At 52.4% G+C, this 20672-nt stretch overlaps 1 pseudogene; it reads left to right on the top strand.

Moving 5' to 3' along the window:
- The window catches only part of LOC137618706 (zinc finger protein 83 pseudogene), a 170562-nt pseudogene that overhangs the window by 17468 nt on the left and 132422 nt on the right, over positions 1–20672 (top strand).

Raw genomic sequence — 20672 nt, 5'->3', positions numbered from 1 at the left:
GGTTCCAGCTGTGCGCCCGCGCGCAAGAGATATCTCCTGCGCGCGCAAGAGATATCTCCTGCGCGCGCAAGAGATATCTCCTGCGCGCGCCCAACGACATCTTCTAGAGCGCACAGGCTCTTCATCCTGATCCTGCGTGCGCGCGAACATTTAGCCTCATGCGCGCAAGCGCGCAATCTGCTTCCGCGCACTCTCCAATATCTCCTCTGCACGTTCCCACGCGCCATCGCTAGTTCGCGTGCGGGCATCAACAGTCTCCTGCGCGCGCACATCAGTAGTCTCCCCCGCGCACATCAGCAGTCTCCCGCAAGCGCGCATATCAGCAGTCTCCCGCGCGCGCGTGCCCGCGCCAGCAGTCTCCCGCGCTAACGCGTGCCCGCGCCAGCAGTCTCCCGCGCTCGCGCGTGCCCGCGCCAGCAGTCTCCCGTGCGCGACCCCGGGTATTCCCCATTGCGCGAGCGCCAGCGCGATCATCCATACCCTCCACGCGCAAGGCTGCAGGACAACGCGCGGTAAGGTCGCCATCGCCGCATTCCCTCCCCCCGCAAGCGCAGAACAGCGTGCTCGCCGATAGGGGGGAAGGTTCTAGAAAGGTCCAGGGACATTTCTTCTTTGTCTTCTTTTTCTTTTCAGGCGAACCCCCCTTTGGAAACTCCTCCCAGGGATTGGTCGATCCCTGTCCCTCTAGAGGGAGTGTCTGACAGCGCAGCCATCAGCGAGCAGCCTTGGTTTGGGGCACTAATCAGAGCGGTCACGCAGGCTTTCAAGCCTGTTCTCTCTGAATTGGGCCACAAATCCTTGGCTGCGTCTACTCCCCTGAAGGGAAAAAGAGGAGTTTCGGACGTGGTGACTTCTCCGAGGACTAAGCTGTCTCCTCGTAAGCCTTCGAGGCAGGCCCCCTCTCCCCCCAGACTTCTTCCCCCTCCCCTTCGGACGAGGATTTCTCGTCCTCAGGGGAGTCACGTGAGGTGAGACGTTCCCCCATCGCACCAATGAGGGAAACCCCACCTCGCGCTGAAAAGTCTTCTCGTATAGGGGCGGAGAAGAGCCTACCTCCGTCGTTGTTGGAGTCCTGCATCCGTCCCAGGAGGGAGTCGGAGGACTCCAAGACAGTACCGAAGTCCTCGTCAAGACTTAGACCGGAGCCAGCCAGTCACTCGGAGAACGTCCACGAGTCTCCCCCAAGAAGAGCCTTTGGGGACAGGAGACTTTGCTGCTAGTCCTTCCGGAGGAGAGCTGCAGGAGTCAGAACATGCATTTTGGCAGGTTCTGACCCTTATGAGGACTCTCAATGGGTTTGCCGACCCAGAGATTCCTCCTCGAGAGGGCAAAGACACGGTCCTGGACCGATTGTTTGGGACTCAAAAACCCTCTAAGGCCAGTGCAGCTTTGCCCTGGTCTCAGGGGGTTAAGAGTACCAGGGACAAGATCGCAGTCCAGCTCTCTGAGCTAGCCTCCTCCAGCCGATCCAGTGCCAGCAACAAGCTTCTCCCACCTCCTCGTGTACAGCAGAGGAGGTACTTCGAGATCTTAGAGGAGCCTTGTTTAGCTCTTCCCCTTCACCATTCTTTGGAAGAGCTTACCAGGGGAGTCCCTCTTGAGAGAATCTCCAACCAGCAGGTCTCATTCTCGGCGACTGAGATCCTTAATCAGGAGAAGGTTACGAAGTGTGCCATGTGGGTTAGATATCTGGTTAGGGACCTTAGGTATCCTGATACGTTCGGAGGATTTATCCAAAGAATGTACCAGGAAAGCTATGGAGACCTTTTTACTCAGGCACTCGCACGATCGAGTTTTGGCCCACCAAGTCTCGAACTTGTGGGCAAACACCATCCTGAAACGTCGGGATGCGGTGTCTGAGAGGTTCCATCAGAAGGTCCCAAGCACCGAGATCAGCAGGCTCAGACATTCTTCCGTGATGGGAACGAACCTGTTTGAGCCTAAGGACGTGGAGCATGCCGCTGAGAGGTGGAGGAAGTCCCACCAAGACTCCCTCCTACATAGGGCTTTGATATCCAAGCCCTATAAGCCTCCAGCACCCCAGCAGCCCCGTCCTACCAAGACCACGAAACCGACAACGGCAGCAAAGACGGTGGTGTCTAAGCCCTTCCTGTCAAGGACAGGAAAGGCAAGAAGCCCTCCAGGGGAGGGAAGAATCCTAGAGGGAGCAGCCGAGGCCGCAAACGCTAGGATTGGCAGTGCCCCTGTATGTCCACCAGTGGGGGGATGCCTTCAAATTTGCGCAGACAGGTGGCAGCAACTCAGGGCCGATTCCTGAACGATTTCCGTAATCAGTCAGAGATATTGCGTCCCGTTCACAACATCTCTACCTCCCCTGATGACGAATCCAGTGTCATTGAGCTCCCTTGCCATGGGATCAGCAAGGGGGCAGGCCCTTCGGGCAGAAGTCCAAACCATGTTGAAGAAGGGCGCTCTCCAGGAGGTCCTCGACGGGTCCCCAGGCTTCTTCAGTCGACTCTTTCTTGTAAAGAAGGCGTCTGGAGGCTGGAAACCAATCATCGACCTCTTGGCTCTGAACAAGTTTGTCAAGCAAACTCCGTTCAGCATGGAGACCGCAGACACGGTCAGACTTGGAGTGAGACCTCAAGACTTCATGTGCACACTGGATCTGAAGGACGCGTACTTCCAGATCCCAATCCATCCGTCTTCAAGGAAGTACTCAAGATTCAGTCTAGACAACAAGGAGTACCAGTTCAAGGTGCCTTGTTTCGGTCTCTCCACAGCACCACAGGTTTTCACCAGAGTATTCACCCTAACATCGTCATGGGCACACAGGATCGGCATCCGTCTCCTCCGTTATCTGGACGACTGGCTGATCCTAGCAGACTCGGAGTAATCCCTTCTTCGACACCGAGACAAACTTCTGGGACTTTGCCAGGATCTGGGGATCATGGTAAATCTTGAGAAGTCCTCTCTGCTTCCCACTCAAAGACTGGTATACCTAGGCATGATTATAGACACCAATCTCCACAAAGCCTTCCCATCAGACGACAGGATAGCAAGGCTGAGGAAGGTCGCAAGCCCTTTTCTGAGACGAGAAGAGCTTCCAGCCCAATCGTGGTTACGTCTCCTCGGTCACCTCTCATCTTTGGCTCGTCTAGTTCCCAACGGTCGCCTCAGGATGAGATCCCTCAGTGGCGACTCAAGTCCCGGTGAAATCAAGGTTGCAATTCCCCGGACGTTATGATCCCTATGCTACCTGCGGAATGGACGGACCTCCAGTGGTGGGTGACAGACGAGAACCTACGAAGAGGAGTGGATCTTCTCGTCCTCCCCCCGCATTTGATGCTGTTTTTGGACACCTCAAAGAAAGGGGGGGGGGGCCCACGTTCTACACCACAGGACCTCAGGCCTGTGGTCAGAATCAGAAAAGTGCCTCCATATAAGTCTTCTAGAGATGACGGCCGTTTTCTTGGCCCTTCAGCAGTTCCAACAATACCTGGCGGATCACTCTGTGGTGGTGATGAGCGACAACACCACAGTAGTGGCTTACATCAACAAGCAAGGAGGTACCTTTTCAAAGCAGCTATCCCATCTTGCAGTAGAGATACTGAGATGAACCAAAGCCCACTCGATTCCACTATCGGCACGCTTCATTCCAGGCAAGAGGAATGTGCTTGCCAACAATCTGAGCAGAGCATCTCAGATAGTGAGTACCGAGTGGTCTTTGGATCGTCTAGTAGCCAACAAAGTCCTGACTATGTGGGGTTCCCCAACTGTGGATCTGTTCACGACAGCATTGAACTTCAAGCTTCCACTATACTGCTCCCCAGTCCCGTATCCCAAGGCGCTCTGGCAAGATGCCTTCCAACAACGGTGGGACAACATCGACGTGTACGCCTTTCCCCTATTCTGTCTGATGAGGGTGCTCAACAAGACCAGAATATTGGTCAATCTTTCAATTACCCTCATATCTCTGCTATGGCATCACGCAGAATGGTTTCCAGACCTTCTGCAACTCCTAACGGAACTTCCGAGAGAACTCCCTGCACGACACGATCTACTCAGACAACCACATGCCAACATCTTCCAAAAAGCCGTAGCTTCGCTACGACTTCACGCCTGGAGACTATCCAGCATCTCCTCGCTGTGAAAGGATTTTCGCAACAAGTTGCGATTAGGATGTCTGGACATCTGCGAAAATCATCCGCATCTGTCTACCAGGCAAAGTGGAAAGTCTTCTGTGGTTGGTGTCGTGGAAGGGGTATATCTCCACTCGATGCCACTATTCCAACAATAGCGGAGTTCCTCGTGTATTTGCGGGAAGAAATGCGCCTTTCAGTCTCGGCGGTGAAAGGCTATCGCTCAGCCTTAAGTCTAGCCTTCAGGCTCAAAGGAATGGACATTTCTTCCTTGCTGGAACTTTCCCTCAGTCTGAAGTGAGACCTCCATGGAACGTGGTTCGAGTTCTCAGGTCTCTTAAGAGACCTCCCTATGAACCATTATGCCAGGCTTCAGATCGCCATCTAACTTGGAAGACGGTGTTCCTACTAGCTTTGGCATCGGCCAAGCGAGTCAGTGAACTTCATGGTGTCTCATATGACATCGCCCATTCAGGGGGAAGGGGGGAGGTAACGTTCAAATTCGTCCCTGAATTTATTGCTAAGACTCAGAATCCGAGGGTGCCGGAACCTCGGTTCGACTCATTCCAGATTTCGAGTCTTCGTTCTGTAACAGATGACCCAGACCATCTCCTACTGTGCTCAGTAAGGAGTCTGAGGCTATATCTCAAAAGAACGTCTGCAGTCCGTCCTCAAGTGCAAGCATTGTTTGTTAGCACTGGGAGGACTAAAAGGAGGGTCACCAAGATTACCATTTCGGCATGGATTCGTAGGGTGTTCCATCTGTGCCTGAATCCAGACCCTCCTCCATCACGTTGCCCTAGAGCACATGATGTCAGGGGCGTAGCTACGTCCCTGGCCTTCAAGAAGAATTTTTCAGTGACGCAGGTTCTTCAGGCTGGGGTGTGGAAGCATTGGACGACCTTCACAGCCCACTACCTGCAAGACGTGACCCACAGGAGGCTCGATACGTTTTCTATCGCCCCTGTGGTGGCTGCACAACAGCTGGTTTAGTACCTCAGGCTCCTTAGTGGACAAGTAGCAGAAGGTTGAGGGCATTGTTACCCAGTCTTAGTCTGCATGAATGAAAAGGTTTGTCTGGCCCTTATTCTTTTCTTCATCTTCTCCTCTCTTGGGGAAAGCAGCATCCTGGGTTCTCTGCACAGCTGACCTCAAACCACTGCAGGTAAATCATGTTTCCTTGTGTTCCTAGTATTAAGCTAATACTGTCACGTCCCCATACCCTGACGAGGTGGTATTGGGAGAGTCCTAGCCTAAAGTTTCCATCTAAAGGACTACAGGTCAACTTCCTATGACGAGTCACACTTTATTATACCTTCACACACAGCTTGCGTAGGCCGCCATCCTTGCGTTGCAAGGTTCTAGCGGGGTGCAGGGACTCCTTATTTTTGAGTGCTGACACACTCAAATAATGAGTCCCCGGGCAAAGCCAAAAGCCAGTACTGGCCGGGACTTTCCACCCTTCCTAATGGGTGAGTCCCCCTATTAAATAGCGTGGTTTGTATGTCAGTTACGGAACAAATGACAAATTCGTAGATAATTTGTATTTTTCCTAACTATACAAACCTCAGCTATTTAACCAAACTTGCTCGCCAGCCCTATCCCCCTTGAAGTCCTACCTCCAAGCAAAGTGAGCTCAAGCACAGGTGTGTGAGGGGGGGGGGCGGTTTAGCAAGCTACCCTCCCTACCCCCCGCTAACTAGCAGTAGGGTAGTAAACCCTCGTTAAAATTCTAATGGCATACAGAAGTTCCATCATTTACTGGCTGGTCATTCTGTGGTGTTGATGACTGACAACACTACGGTCGTGGCTTAGGTGAACAAGCAAGGCAGTACCTTTAGGCAGCACCTTCGCCATCTAGCAGTGGAGATGCTAAGATGGGCAGAAGACAACTCATTGTTCCTATCAGCCTGCTTCATTCCAGGCAAAAGGAATGTACATGCAGACAATCTAAGCTGAGTGACTCGGATGATGGGCTCTGAGTGGTCTTTGAATCATCTAGTAGCCAACAGTCCTAACTTTGTGAGGTTCTCCAATGGTGGATCTGTTTGCGACATCCCTGAACAATAGGCGGCTCCCTCTCTACTGCTCCCCAGGCTTTCTGGAAAAATGCATTCCAGCAACGGTGAGACAACATCGACGTTTACGCTTTTCCCCTGTTCTGTCTGATGAGAAGGGATCTCAACAAGACCAGATCATCTAAGAACCTGTTAATGACCCTCATAGCTCCGCTATATCATCACGCCAAATCAAATGGTTCCTGGACCTTCTTCATATTCTGACGAAGGTTCCGAGAGAGCTCCCTCGACAACACAATTTACTCAGACAACCACATGTGAACATCATTCACAAAGCCGTAGTATCCCTGTGACTTCACGCCTGGAGATTATTCAGCATCACCTTCCTCAGAGAGGCTTTTTGCAACAGGTTGTGAAAAGGATGTGTGGATACCTTTGAAGGTCCTCCGCTTCAGTCTACCAGGCCAAGTGGACTTTCTTCTTTGGCTGGTATCATGGAAAGGGGTATCTCTCCCCTTCATGCCACTATTCCAGGAATAGTGGAGTTCCTCGTTCACCTTCAGGAAGAAAAACTCTTCTCGGTCTCGGCGGTGAAAAGCTACTTCTCAGTAAGGCTGAAAGTAGTTAATATTTCCTCTTCGTTGGAATTTTCTCTCCTCATACAGTGTTTCGACCTTATCTGCCCTCAGTCAGAAATTATACCACCTCCATGGAACGTGTTTCTTGTCCTTTGGTCCTTGAAGGGTGCCCCCTACAAACCATTACGCCAGGCATCCGATCCCCACCTGACTCTGAAGACAGTTTTCCTATTTGCATTGGCCTCGGCCGAAAGAGTTAGCGAATTTCACAGTCTTTCTTACGCCGTCTCCCATTCAAGGGGATGGGGGGAGGTAATGTTTGGCTTCGTCCCTGAGTTTATCGGCTACGCTAATCCCAGATGTAGGCCCTTCTGGATTGGGAGTCTTCATAACGTAACCGATGATCAAGATTAACTGTTACTTTGTCCAGTGAGGAGTTTGAGGTACTCTCTCAAGAGAACAGCAGCAGCTCGCTCCCGAGTGTCAGCACGGAGAAGGTCAAGAGGAAGATCACCAAAAACACCATCTCTATTCGGATTCACAGGGTCACTGACCTGGCCCTGAATCTCGATCCTCCTCCACAGACAAGACAACCCAGTGTTCGTGTCGTTAAGGGCATCAGCACGCCCCTAGCGTTCAAGAAGAACTACTCTGTGATGCAGGTCTTGCTAGTGGGCATGTGAAAGTGTCTTAAGACCTTTACCCCCACTACCTGTAAGACATGACCCACATGAACGTAGAGATGTTCTCCATTGGCCCTGTGGTGGCTACACAACAAGTGGTTTAAATACCTCAGGCTCCTTGATGAACAAGTAGCAGATGGTTAAGGGCAGAGGTTACCCGGGATTAGTCTGGGATGAATGTTAAGAATGACTGGCTCTTTGTCTCTTTCATTTTCCTCCTCTTGGGGAACAGCACCTACGGTCCTCTGCAAGTTGGCCTCATCTGTCTGCAGGTAAAACTATTTTCTTGTGTAACCAAGCATAGAAATAATGCTTGTTGCATCCCCATACCCCCTGGCGAGGTGGGATTGGGTAACGTCTATGGTTGATTCAAAGAGTCCTATGTTTCTGAGAAATCTTACCTAGACAAGTTACACTGCTAGTTTCACACAGTCACACAGATTGCTCAGGCAGCTAAGCAGGTTTTGCACAGATTTTAGTGAGGTATCAGGGTTTCTCCTTGTTACATGCTGAGAATATACGGGAAAAACCCTGGGTCAAACACCAGCCAGTTGGTTTGGACTTCCACCCTCCTAAAGGATGATTCTTCCCTAATAAAGAGCAAAAGGGTTTGTATTTTGTGTCGGAACAAATGACAAATTTGAAAGTAATTTGCATTTTTCCTAACGATACAAACCTTAAGCTCTTTGGCCCACCATTAATTGTACCCTTGTAAGTCCTGCTTGCAATCAAAAGTGACGAGACAACACAGGTGTGTGTGAGCAGGGTAGCAGGCTACCCCTCCACCCCCGCCAACTAGTGGTGCGGTAGTTACACCTAGCTAAAAGTCTTATGGTTAGTCCTCGAGCGTCCCCAAAATTATATCCCTAATAAAGACCTCAAGGTTCGTATCGTTAGGAAAAATACAAATTACTTAGAAATTTGTCACATTTATTTTATGTCCCCTTTCTTCAAACAAGGTGGAGTCGGGTAATGTATAGTTGGTCCGTAACCGAAATACAAACCACGCTATTTACATGGGGTATTACTCTCGGCGTAGCTGAAATTACGAACCATTAGATTTTTAACGAGGGTTAACTACCCTCTCGCTAGTTAGCGAAGGGGTAGGGGAGGGGTAGCTAGCTACTCCTCCCCCCTCACACACCGGTGAACTGATTCACTTCACTTTTGGCTCGGGTGATGATCAGACCTGTCTGTCTCACCCTCGCATTTTTGACAGCCTTAATTTGTTTGCTTTTTCTTACAGCTTGTGTGCTTGGAAGTTGGCCTCCATCCATCATGTGGAAGTGCCCTGGACATCCCGACCGCCTTTGTGGAACGTTCATGTCGGCGGTCGAGACCGACCCTCACTCCTTATGTCCATACTGCCGAGGTCAACGGTGTGAAAGGAACAATACTTGTAGTGAGTGCAGGGAGTGGTCTACCTCCCAGTGGGAGAGGTTTTCCCAGCGACGTAAGAAGAAGTCTAAGCGTGACCTTTCTCCTTCAAGGGCTGCCTTGAAGAAGGAAGGTTCCAAGGACTCTTCTTCCAGTGCCCGAACCTCCTCCGAAGCTCCCACTCGATTGGTCTCTCGCGAGGGTCCGTCGAGTGGTAGCGTAGGCCTTTCTGTTGTTGACCAACCTCGGGGTTCGGGAGAGGGAGTTGCCTCCCATAGCGAGGCAGCTCCTCCTCCTCCTCCGGGGAGGATTTTGATGTTGATGATTCAGTGTCTAACAATGATCTTTTGCAGCTTTGGACTTCCTTGGGGCTTAAGGGCTCGCCCTCTAGGGAAGCCCTGTTTGACCTGATCCAGTTGGGTGCAGCTGTCAAACAGTCGCCGGTAATAGCAGAGGAATATCCTCTGTCTATTGTCGACGTTGTTTTGGCAGAGGCTTCCGACGGGTCGGGTCAAACCCCTGCTGTTGTTGCTGATGTTGCTGAAGGCTCAGTTCCCCCTTCCGAACATCCTTCGAGGGAGGAGCTGGGTCCAACGGTCTCTCCTGCGGGTGATTCTCCCCCTCGGGGGAGCTCACTGACAGAGACTCCTCTTCGGAGGACCAACGATGGTGTTGCTGCCCCTCAAGGTCGTCTTCGCCGCAAGGCTCGCTCTCCTCTTCGCTGTCGAGGCCTTCCTTCCCCTTACAAGGGGGTTAGGAGGTGCCTCTTTGGTTCATCGACTTCGACGTCTCCCGCAGAGGAGCCTCTTCGACGTGAGCAGACCGTTACGGCCGCATCACTAGACCTCTCAGCTGATCGTTCGCGATCACCGACGCCTGCTAGCCTTCCTTCTCCGTTTGCGGATGCAGATGCGCTGTGGGCGCCTACGCACCCCGTTTTCCAACGGGCACCGGTCCCTTCGGGGCATAAGGGCTTGTCTCCCACTGAGACTAAGTCCCTTAAGCGCCAGGTGTTACCTGTGCGCCCACGTTCTCCTGCGCGCTCGCTGTGGACCCTTCAGACTCTTCACGCACATCTTCTCGCCGTAGATCTCCTGCTCGCCAGCGCTCGCCTGCTCGTCAGCGCTCTCCTACGCGTCAGCGCTCCTCTGCCCGTCAGGTTTCTCCTGTGCGCCAGCTCTCTCCTGCTCGCCAGCGCATATCTGCGCGCCCCGTTCCCGCTGCGCGCCCACGTACTCCTGAGCGCCCACGATCACCTGCTTGCCAGCGTACGTCTGCACGCCCTGGTCCAGATGCGAGCCAACGTTCGCCAGCGTGCCTACGATCTCTGGATCTGGGTGCAGGCAAGGAGGCTGCTCCTTTGTCCCCTCTCCGTCGATCTCTTACGCGCCCGCAGACCCCGCCCACGCGCCAGCCTTTGCCTGCGTGCCATCGCGCGCTCTCTCCTGTGCGCTTTTCAAGACCTGGTTGAGCTTCTGCGCGTCCGCGCGCCCATGAGAAGTCTCCGGTGCAAGCCTGAGAGCGTTCGCCCCTACGCGCCACTTCACCTGCTGGTCCTGCAGCCCATCTGATAGCTCCTGACCACGCCACTACGCGCCCGCGCGATCCTTCGCCTGCACGCAAGCACTCTCCTATTTCCCGCGTGCCCTCACATCGGATTGCCGAAGGTCTCCTGCGCGCCCACGCGCTAACTCGCCTGTTCGCAGCCGATTGCCTTCTCGGCCTACGCGCCATCACTCGCCAACGCGCCATCGCTCGCCAACGCATCATTGATCCCCTGCGCGCCGTCGTTCTCCCGGCCGCCAGCGCTCTCCCCTTCAACCGCGCGCACCCTCACCTGAGCGCCCACGCGCACCTTCACCTGCGTGCCCACGCGCTCACTCGCCTGCGCGCCCACTCGCCCGCGCTCACTCGCCCACGCGTCCACGCGCTCTCTCGCCCGCGCGTCCACGCGCTCTCTCGCCCGCGCGTCCACGCGCTCTCTCGCCCGCGCGTCCATGCACCCCCTCGCCCACGCGCCCGCGCGCGAACCCGATCGCGATTCCCGCCGGGTTTCGCAGCACGGGCAACCTGGCAAGTCCTCGGGAGCGATGCGTACTTCCAGATCATCATCACGATCTCCACTGCGTAAGCGCAGAGCAGGGCTCTCGCAGGAGGAAGCAGATTCTTCAGAGAGGTCTAGGCAACTCCCTTCTTCTTTTCAGGCTGGCCCTGTGGTATCCACTCCTAAGGATCGCACGATCCCCTTCCCTCCAGCGGGAGTCGCTGACACCGAGTCTATCTGCCATCAGCCTTGGTTCGGGTCTCTGATCAAAGCGGTCGTCCAGGCTGTTAAGCCGGCCCTCGTTGATCTAGGCCTCAAACCAACGGCAGCCTCGTCCCCGCTGAAGAGAAGGAGAGGAGTGGACTTCGTGGTAACTTCTCCTAGAAGTCCGTTAGGAAGGCCCCTTTCTCCCCCCCCGGACGGTCTCTCCTTCCCCTGTGGACGAAGCCTTTCCGTCCTCAGGAGAGTCCAGCGAGGTGGGACATTCTCCCATGGCACCAATGGGAGGAACCCCACCTCGAGTAGGAGAATCGTCTCGTGTGGGAGCAGCAAGGAGCCCTCAGACTTCTTTATTGGAGTCCTGTATCCCTCCTAGGAGGTAGCCCAAGGACTCGAAGACTGTCCCTAAGTCTTCATCTCGGATTCGACCAGAACCAGCTAGACCCCAGGAGAACGTCCGCGTGTCCCCCCAAGTAGAGCAGCTTGGGACAGGAGACTTTGCTGCCAGTCCACAAGGAGGAGAGCTGCACGAGTCGAAGCAGGCCTTCTGGCAGGTCCTGAGTCTGATGAGGCAACTCAACAGGTTCGAGGACCCGGAGACCGCCCCTCGCGAAGGCAAGGATACGGTTCTGGACCATGTCTACGGCACTCTGAAACCTCCGAAGGCCAGTGCGGCTCTGCCCTGGTCCCAGGGGGTTAAGAGTGCCAGAGACAAGGTTGAGAGCCAGCTCTCTGAACTCACCTCCTCCAGCCGTTCCCCTGCCGGCAACAAACTCCTCCCACCTCCTCGCGTGCAGCAAAGGAGGTACTTTGAGATCATGGGGGAGTCTTGTTTAGCTCCTCCTCTCCACCATTCTGTGGAAGAGCTCTCCAGGGGAATTTCTCTTGAGAAACTCTCCGCCCGGCAGGTGACATTCTCGGTTACAGAGATCTTGAGCCAGGAGAAGGTTGCAAAGTGTGCCATGCAGGCCACTTCGTGGCTGGATGTCTGGCTGGGGTCTCTGGGCAACCTGTTGCGATCCGAGGACTTGTCCAAGGAGAGCACCAGAAAGGCCATGGAGACTTTTCTCCTCTCAGGCACGCGCACCATCGAGTTTCTGGCTCACCAAGTTTCGAATTTGTGGGCAAACTCGATCTTGAAGCGTCGTGATGCGGTGACCGAGAGGTTCCATGCGAAGGTCCCAGCCGTGGATGTCTGTAGGCTCAGACACTCTTCCATCCTTGGAAAGAGCCTGTTTGAGCCCAAGGATGTGGAACGGACAGCTGAGAGGTGGAGGAAGTTGAATCACGATTCTCTCCTCCAAAGGGCTCTTACATCCAGACCCTACAAGCCTCCAGCACCTCAACAACAACAGCCTCGTCAGTCTAGGACATCGAAACCGGCTCCGGCAGCAAAGGCAAAGGTGTCCAAACAGCAGCCCTTTCCCGTCAAGATCAGGAAGGGTGGGAAGTCCTCCAGGGGAGGCAAGAATCCTAGAGGGAGCGGCCGAGGCCGCAAACGCTAGGATTGGCAATCCCCCTGCGTATCCACCAGTGGGGGGGATGCCTGCAGAGTTGCGCGTTCAGGTGGCAGCAACTCGGGGTCGATTCCTGGACGATCTTTGTGATCAGCCAAGGATATCGCGTCCCGTTCACGACATCTCTTCGTCCCCTGACAGCGAATCCAGTGTCGTTGAACTCCTGTCGATGACCTTGATAGCCCCGCTATGGCATCACGCAGAGTGGTTCCCGGACCTTCTGCAGCTCCTGACGGAATTCCCGAGAGAACTTCCCCCACGACACGAGCTACTCAGACAACCACACGCCAACATATTCCACAAAGCCGTAGCTTCGCTTCGGCTTCACGCCTGTAGACTATCCAGCATCTCGTCATAGAGAGAGGCTTTTCGCAACAAGTTGCGGAGAGGATGTCACGACACCTGCGAAAGTCATCTGCAGGGGGTCTACCAGGCGAAGTGGAGAGTCTTCTGTGGTTGGTGTCGTGGGAGGGGTATCTCTCCCCTCGATGCCACTATTCCAGCAATAGCGGAGTTTCTTGTTTATCTGCGGGAGGAAATGCGATTTTCAGTCTTGGCGGTGAAAGGCTGTCGCTCAGGCTGAAAGGACTGGACATTTCTTCTTCGCTGGAACTTTCCTTGCTCATACGAAGCTACGAACTTTCCTGCCCTAGTCGGAAGTGAGACCTCCTCCATGGAACGTGGTTCGGGTTCTCAGGGCTCTTAAGAGACCTCCGTTCGAACCATTACGCCAGGCTTCTGATCGTCACCTGACTTGGAAGACGGTGTTCCTGCTCGCTCTAGCTTCTGCCAAGCATGTCAGTGAACTTCATGGTCTCTCGTACGACGTCGCCCATTCAAGGGGATGGGGGGAGGTAACGTTCAGGTTCGTCCCTGAGTTTGTTGCCAAGACTCAAAATCCTGGGGTTCCGGACCCACGGTTCGACTCCTTCAGGGTTTTGAGTCTTCATTCTATAACAGATGACCCAGACCATCTCCTACTATGCCCAGTAAGGAGTCTGAGGCGTTATCTTAAAAGAACAGCTGCAGTCCGTCCTCGCGTGCAAGCCCTGTTTGTGAGCACGGGAAGGACGAAAAGGAGGGTCACCTAGAATACCATTTCAGCTTGGAATCAAAGGGTCATCCATCATTCCCTGAATCCAGACCCTCCTCCGTCACGTTGCCCTAGAGCACACGATGTCAGAGGCATCGCAAAGTCCCTGGCATTCAAGAGAAACTTCTCTGTGACGCAGGTGCTACAAACTGGGGTCTGGAAGCGTCAAACTACCTTCACAGCCCACTACCTGCAGGACGTGACCCTCAGGAGCCTCAATACATTTTTTATCGGCCCTGTGGTGGCTGCACAACAGCTGGTCTAACCTCAGGCTCCCTAATGGACAGGTAGCAGAAGGTTGAGGGCATTGTTACCCGGTTTTAGAATGCATGAATGAAAAAGTATGTCTGGCCCTTACTCTTTTCTTCATCCTCCCCTCTCTTGGGGAAAGCAGCATCCTGGGTTCTCTGCATTGCTGACCTCAAACCACTGCAGGTAAACCATGCTTCCTTGTGCTCCTAGTATTAAGTATAATACTGTCGCGTCCCCCATACCCTGACGAGGTGGTATTGGGAACGTCCTAACCTAGATTTCCATCTAAAGGACTTCAGGTCAACTTCATAGGATGAGTCGCACTTCTTTCCTTCACACACAAGCTTATGTAGGCCATACGTTCCTTGAGGAGCAAGGAAATTACGAGGTGCAGGGACTCCTTTTCTCGAGTGGTGCTCACTCGGATTCTGAGTCCCCGGGCAAAGCCAAAGCCATGTAAATAATGTGGTTTGTATTTCGGTTACGGAACAAATGACAAATTTGGAGATAATTTGTATTTTTCTTAACCATACAAACTTTAGCTATTTAATCAAACTTGCCCGCCAGCCCTGTCCCCCGTGAAGTCCTACCCCTAAGCGAAGTGAATCAGTTTACCAGTGTGTGAGGGGGGAGGGGTAGTTAGCTACCCCTCCCCTACCCACGCCCCTCGCTAACTAGCGCGGGGGTAGTTAACCCTCGTTAAAAATCTAATGGCTCGTCATTTCAGCTACGCCGAAAGTAATACCCTGTGTAAATAGCTAAGGTTTGTATGGTTAGGAAAAATACAAATTATCTCCGAATTTGTCATATTATGAACAGGCTAACCCCTACTGTGTACTTATCTATTCACCTCCCATTGAAATCTTTTACTCCTTCCAGCACTGATTGCCCAGGCTGTCATCCTACGAGGAAAACGAGGTGTTAGGCTGCCTCTTGAGGAGCTCCTATGAAGCACATGAGGTCATCCTGGGACAGGAGCCAGCCATTTGGTTTGAGGTCTTCAACCCACCTTAAGGTGAATCTTCTACATAAAGAGCAAAAGGTTTGTATGCTGCACTGGAACAAATGAAAATGGTTCCGTAACTGGAATACAAACCAACGCTATTTATAGAGGATTTATAGGGGTATTACATTCAATGAAGCTGAAAGGACGAGCCATTAGAATTTAGCGAGGGTTAACCAACCATACTGCTAGTTAGCGGGGGGATGGGGGTTAGTAGCTTCCTCTCTCAACTACACACCTGAGACTGTGCTTTGCTTTGCTTTTGGCCCGGAGGGAGAACGGTTGTTACTGCTCTCCCTCTTCACCAATTTGGACAGACATGACTAATCACTTTTTTGTTTTTTCTTTTCAGTTTGTATGTGCTTTCCCTGGCAGCCATGCGTACCTGCCCTGGGCTCGTCAATTGGCAAGTCAGCAGCCTGTTCTTCTCCAGCTCGTCAGTAGCCTTTGGCTACACACCTGTCTCTTTCCCCAATGACTCGTCGCTCTCCAGAAGAGGAAAGCAAACGTCACCAGACGTGCGTTCCTCACCGATCGCTCAGATGATCGCCAACAGACATGGATGCTCATGACTGGGCTACTATAGCATATCGGCTCCAAGAACCAGCCTCCTGATAGGTGCCAACGTTCATTAGATCTCCAGCGCTGATTTGAGCAACGCCAATTGTGGGAAGAGAGGCCTGCAAGACCTTCTCCTCGAGCTTTGGAACTCCCACTTGAGAGACGAAAGTCTCCTCCCCATCGTTCACAGTCGCAGAACATCACGCTCGCCTGGGAGAGCGGAAAAAAGCAAGTGGCAGGAATTCAAGATTCCAAAAAGACCACCTTCACTGTCGATTCCTGTTGCTCGGAAGGAGACAGCAGCACCGCACCCTCCCTCTAACTCTTCCTTGACGGCAGATAAGGCTTCCTTGTGGGGTCCCTCTTCGTCGTTCTCTATAGGGGAACTTTTGCGACAGTGCCACAATCGGTCCGCATCCGTGGTTTGCAAAATCATGATTTATTCATAGTTTGTTGTTCTCTTTATATCAATATATGATTTTGAGTTTTTTATTCATAGTTTGATGTTATCTCTATGTTCCAAAATATTGAGTTTGGAGCCATGGTTAGGGCGGCTATCCAAGCCGTTACGGTAGGTATCCCACTTGCTCATCCTTCGGGAACTCCCAGGATTCCCCTGGAAGAGTCTTTCTCTACATTTTCAGACCAAAGGCGAAGATCCACAGTCCTTCCCTGTCACGAAACTTTGGTTTCTTCCTCTCCCCTGAAGCGGAAAAGAGGAGTCCCTGATGAAGTAGCTTCATGTAGGATCAAGCTGACCCCCGTCAGGTCGTCCAAGGGAGGTCAAGTGTTGCCATGCCCACTTCTCACCCTCCTGCTCCTCACTCATTGATTCAGTCAGAGTTCTCTCTCAGGGAAGAGTCCTGATCTGACCCTTTCTGGTCTTTGCTCATTAAGGAAGTCCCGCGAGATCACAGAGTAGTCTCGAAACCTGTGGAAGAGTCCATCCTTCCCCCTACGGATGACCAATAGAAGGTCGTTCCATCCAAACCTTCTGTGCTAGAAACTTTCTTCCCTCCGAGGAAAGAGTCTAAGGATTCAAAAACTCTGCCAAAGTCCTCATTGGGGATTACAAGACCTGCAGAGGGGGTCAAGCAGTCTACATTTGGCCACTTCGATAATGACAATGACCCACCCCAAGATGATGTCTTGTGGGTGCAAGACAACGATTCAGCTGCCAGTCCTTCTTCAGAAACTGAACAGAAAGTCAGAACATGGCATCTGGCAGGTTATAGCTTGCATGAGGTCCCTCAGTGGGTTGGCAGACCCGTTGATGGCTCCTGAGGAGAGCAAGGACATGGTTCTCGACTGCGTCTTTGGCACTTGGAAGCTTCCAAGTCCAGCGCAGCTTTGCCCTGGTGTCAGGGACTGAAGAGTGCCCAGCGGAAGGTGTCTGCCCAGCTCTGCGACTCCTCTAGTTCTCTTCGATCAGGGTCATCCTCAAAACTCCTGCGACACCTGAGTGTCCAACAGAGGAAGTTTTACGAGGTCCTTGACGCGCGTCTCCCGGCTCTTCCTCTTCACCATTCCTTAGAGGAAATTATGAAGGGGATCTCTCTAGAGAGACTCTCTGGGATTCAAGTTTCCTTCTCAGCTTTGGAGATTCTAAACAAAGAGAAAGTGGCAAAGTATGCAATGCAGGCTTCTTCGTGGCCTGATCTATGGTTGGGATCGGTGAGAAACCGGGTGCGGACCGAGGTTTTTTCCAAAGAAGGCTCCAGGAAGGTGATAAAGACTTTCCTCCTGTTGGGTACTTGGACTATTGAGTTCATCGCCCACCAAGTAGAGAACTTGTGGGTGAACACCATCTTAAGGGGGAAGGCTGTCTAATGCGTTTTTTTAAGGACAGGACTTAGACATTCATATCTCTGAATAAGGTGACTTAGGACATCTCCAGACTGCAGTGGATTTTTGCCTCTGACCTTCGGTTTTGCGACACCAGGGTGATTTATCCTAAAAATGAGTGTTTTTCAAATTCTATCTCCTCCCTTGATAATTGATATTAAGACCTGGGATTACTACCATATACAGACCTGATGTAGACCTCCAATTAAGAGTTTTTCAATATTAAACTTACCCGATAATCATGTAGCTGTCAACTCCGTTGCCCGACAGAATTCTACGGGAGGGATACGCCAGCTATCACAATACTAGAAGGGGGTGTACTCACCAGCGCCACCTGTGGCCAGGTACTACAGTACTTCTTGTTGACACCTCCTCAATTTTTCCTCTGTCGTGCTTCCGGCAAGACGTTCTGGGATACGCTTATGATCTTGGAGTATTTTCACGGCTTTTGGTGAAGTATTTCTCTCAGATTTCGGCTGTCGCTTTACTGGAAAACTTCTATATTAGCTTAGATAGCTATTATTTAGTTCTGATTAATGGTTAACGATCTTTTTGCTTGATTTGGAATCCCCACTTGGCTAACTCTTTGATTCAAGATGTCTGACATTTCACAAGCCCCACCCCATAGACGATGTAGGTCTTGTAATAGGCGTATTCCGAAGGCCTCGGTAGATCCTCACACCGCTTGTTCTGACTGTAGGGAAAGACCCTGTCAGTTGGAAGATTGATGTGAGGAATGCGCCGGACTTTCGGAACTTGATTTTGTCCGATTTCTTAAATATTCAACCAAGTTAGAGAGAGAGAGAGAGTTAGGAGGAGTTCTTCTCGCTCTTCACTTTTTTCCTCACCTCATGATCCCCTACCTTTTCCTCCCCCTGTAGTGGCTACCCCCTAACCTACTATTTGCCCTCAACCTGATATGTCTGTTGTTTTGCGTGCCATTCAGGCTTTAGGTGACAAAGTGGAATCGGTGGTTAGTGATCATAAGTCTCTTATGGCCGAAGTCAAGGAACTTAAGGTCAAGAGTGCAGTGGGTGGTAATAGTGCCAGTGCTGTGACAAGTGCTAGTGTCAGTGCAGTGCCAAGTGCTAGTGTCAGTGTCAGTGTGGTGCGTGAGGGTACTTCTGTGCGTGCCAGTCGTCCTCCCAGTCCGGGACCTCTTGCAAGCTCCCAAGCCCAGGGGAGAAGCAATGTCGAAGGGCAAAAGGGTTCGGCAGGCCTTGATCGGCGCACAGAAGTATCCTCGGTGGTTGCGGGCGTGTCTTCCAGAGACCGTCACTCCCACCCGCAGACGATTGAGCCCGTCTTTTACTCGTCTGCTGAAGAATTGTCAGGGAGGAAACGTTGGACTCAGGTCTCAAGACCTCTCAAACGCAGAGTCCAGACCTCAAGAGCTCTACAACCTGGCTGCAGTCATTGGATCAGCTCTGACTCGCCGCAGTCATCAGTTGAATGCACACCTCCTAAGAGGAGTAAGGTGCTGCCGCAACAGATCTCTTCTGTTAAGGCTTTGCCTCAGCAGACCTTAGTGTCTGCCGACCCCAAGTTGACTCTACTGCAGTCCATGCAGTCACAACTTGCGGTCTTGATGCGTGAGTGTCAGGCTGAGAAGGTTACACCTCCTCCTGCGATCGCTCCGCCTAACCGCAGTCCTGTCTGCCAGGCGTACGATGTTGAGGCTCCTCAGGATACCTTACCACGTACTGAGTTGCCAGTTTCCAGCGGTGTGCAGCTACCTCCGCCTTCCTTAAGGCAACCTCAGCAATGGGAACAGGAAGCTTATACCTTACTTCCTCCGCTTCCACGTGCGGTTCCACCAGTGAGACAACACTCTCTTGAGGTACAACAACCTCTCCCATCCATGAGGCAGACTCCTCAGCTCTCGCTGCAGGGACCTCAACCCTCCTCAAGGCGAGAGCCTCAACACCTTAGCCTTGCGCCTCAGGAACCTCAACTCGCGAGACAAGTACTGCGTTCTGCGCAGCCACTACCTCAACTCTCGCAGCTCACACCTCAGGAACCTCAACTCGTTCCTCAGGAACCTGCTACTGCGCATCCGCTAACCTTACAGCAAGCGCAACTCTTGAGTCAAGACACTCATGCCAGGAGTCAGCCTCCTCAACCCATGCGCCTACCTTCTGCTACTCCTTTTGACCAGCCTTTGCAACCTGAACCTCAGGTTTTGCCTCAGCAACAGAGACTTGAGGATGAAACCACAAGCGTTTTTGCTCCCGCTCGTGCAGATTCTGCTGTTCAGCATACCTTACCTCTCACTTCGCTACACTCTGGTGATGAGGTTTCTGATGATGAGGCTGCACACCTGGATCCCTCATCAGACGTGGAAGAATCCAAGTCTTCTCCTCCTCCTATAGACTTTCGTAAGGTCCTGGCTCTTTTCAGAGAGGTATACCCAGACCATTTTGTCTCTGCTACCCCCCGCTCTCCGCCATCTGAGTTTTCGCTGGGCATGCAGCCAGCCAAGTCAACTTATACTAAGCTCGTCTTTGCAAGGTCCTCTAAGAGAGCTTTAAGAATTTTAGGGGAGTGGTTGCAGTCTAAGCAGCAACTAGGAAAGACTTCCTTTATGTTCCCACCGACTAAGCTCACTTCTAAAGCGGGCGTTTGGTATGCCACAGGAGAGGAACTAGGCTTGGGAGTACCTGCCTCTGCCCAGGCTGACTTCTCAAGTTTGGTAGACTCTCCTCGTAGAACAGCAATGAGGCGCTCTAAGGTTTGCTGGACCTTCTCCGATCTAGATCACTTCCTAAAGGGTGTATTTCGAGCCTTTGAGATGTTCAATTTCCTAGACTGGTGCCTGGGGGCCCTTAGCAAGAAGACCTCCCCTGCGGACAAGGACTCAGCCATGCTCTTAATGTCCTGCATGGATAAAGCTATTAGGGATGGATCTGGCGAGCTTGCTTCAATGTTTGTGTCAGGAGTTCTTAAGAAAAGGGAGCAGCTTTGTACCTTCCTTTCTTCCAGCATCACACCTTGTCAAAGGTCTCAACTCCTTTTCGCTCCGCTCTCTAAGTTCCTGTTTCCCGAAGAGCTTGTTAAGGACTTGTCTGCGGCCCTGATTCAAAAGGACACCCATGATCTTGTGGCCTCTTCAGCTCGTAAGACTAAGGTTGCTCCCTCAGTCCCCAGGACTTATCGCACCCCAGTGGCTGATACTCCTGCTACGAGGTTTATTCCGCCCTTTCGTGGTAGAGCCCCCAGCCGAGGAAGCTCCCGTCCAGACTCTTCCAGGAGCAAGTCTAGGAAAGGTTCCAAGGCTTCTAAAGGCAAAAACTGACTCTCCTCCTCTCCAGACAGCAGTAGGAGCCAGACTCAAGATCTTCTGGCAAGCCTGGGAAAAGAGAGGTGCAGACGCCCAGTC

The sequence above is a fragment of the Palaemon carinicauda genome, chromosome 25, assembly GCF_036898095.1.
Source record: "Palaemon carinicauda isolate YSFRI2023 chromosome 25, ASM3689809v2, whole genome shotgun sequence".
In the NCBI taxonomy this organism is placed as follows: Eukaryota; Metazoa; Arthropoda; class Malacostraca; order Decapoda; family Palaemonidae; genus Palaemon; species Palaemon carinicauda.
The sequence above is the reverse complement of the archived record's forward strand: the minus strand, read 5'-3'. Positions and strand labels throughout refer to the sequence as shown.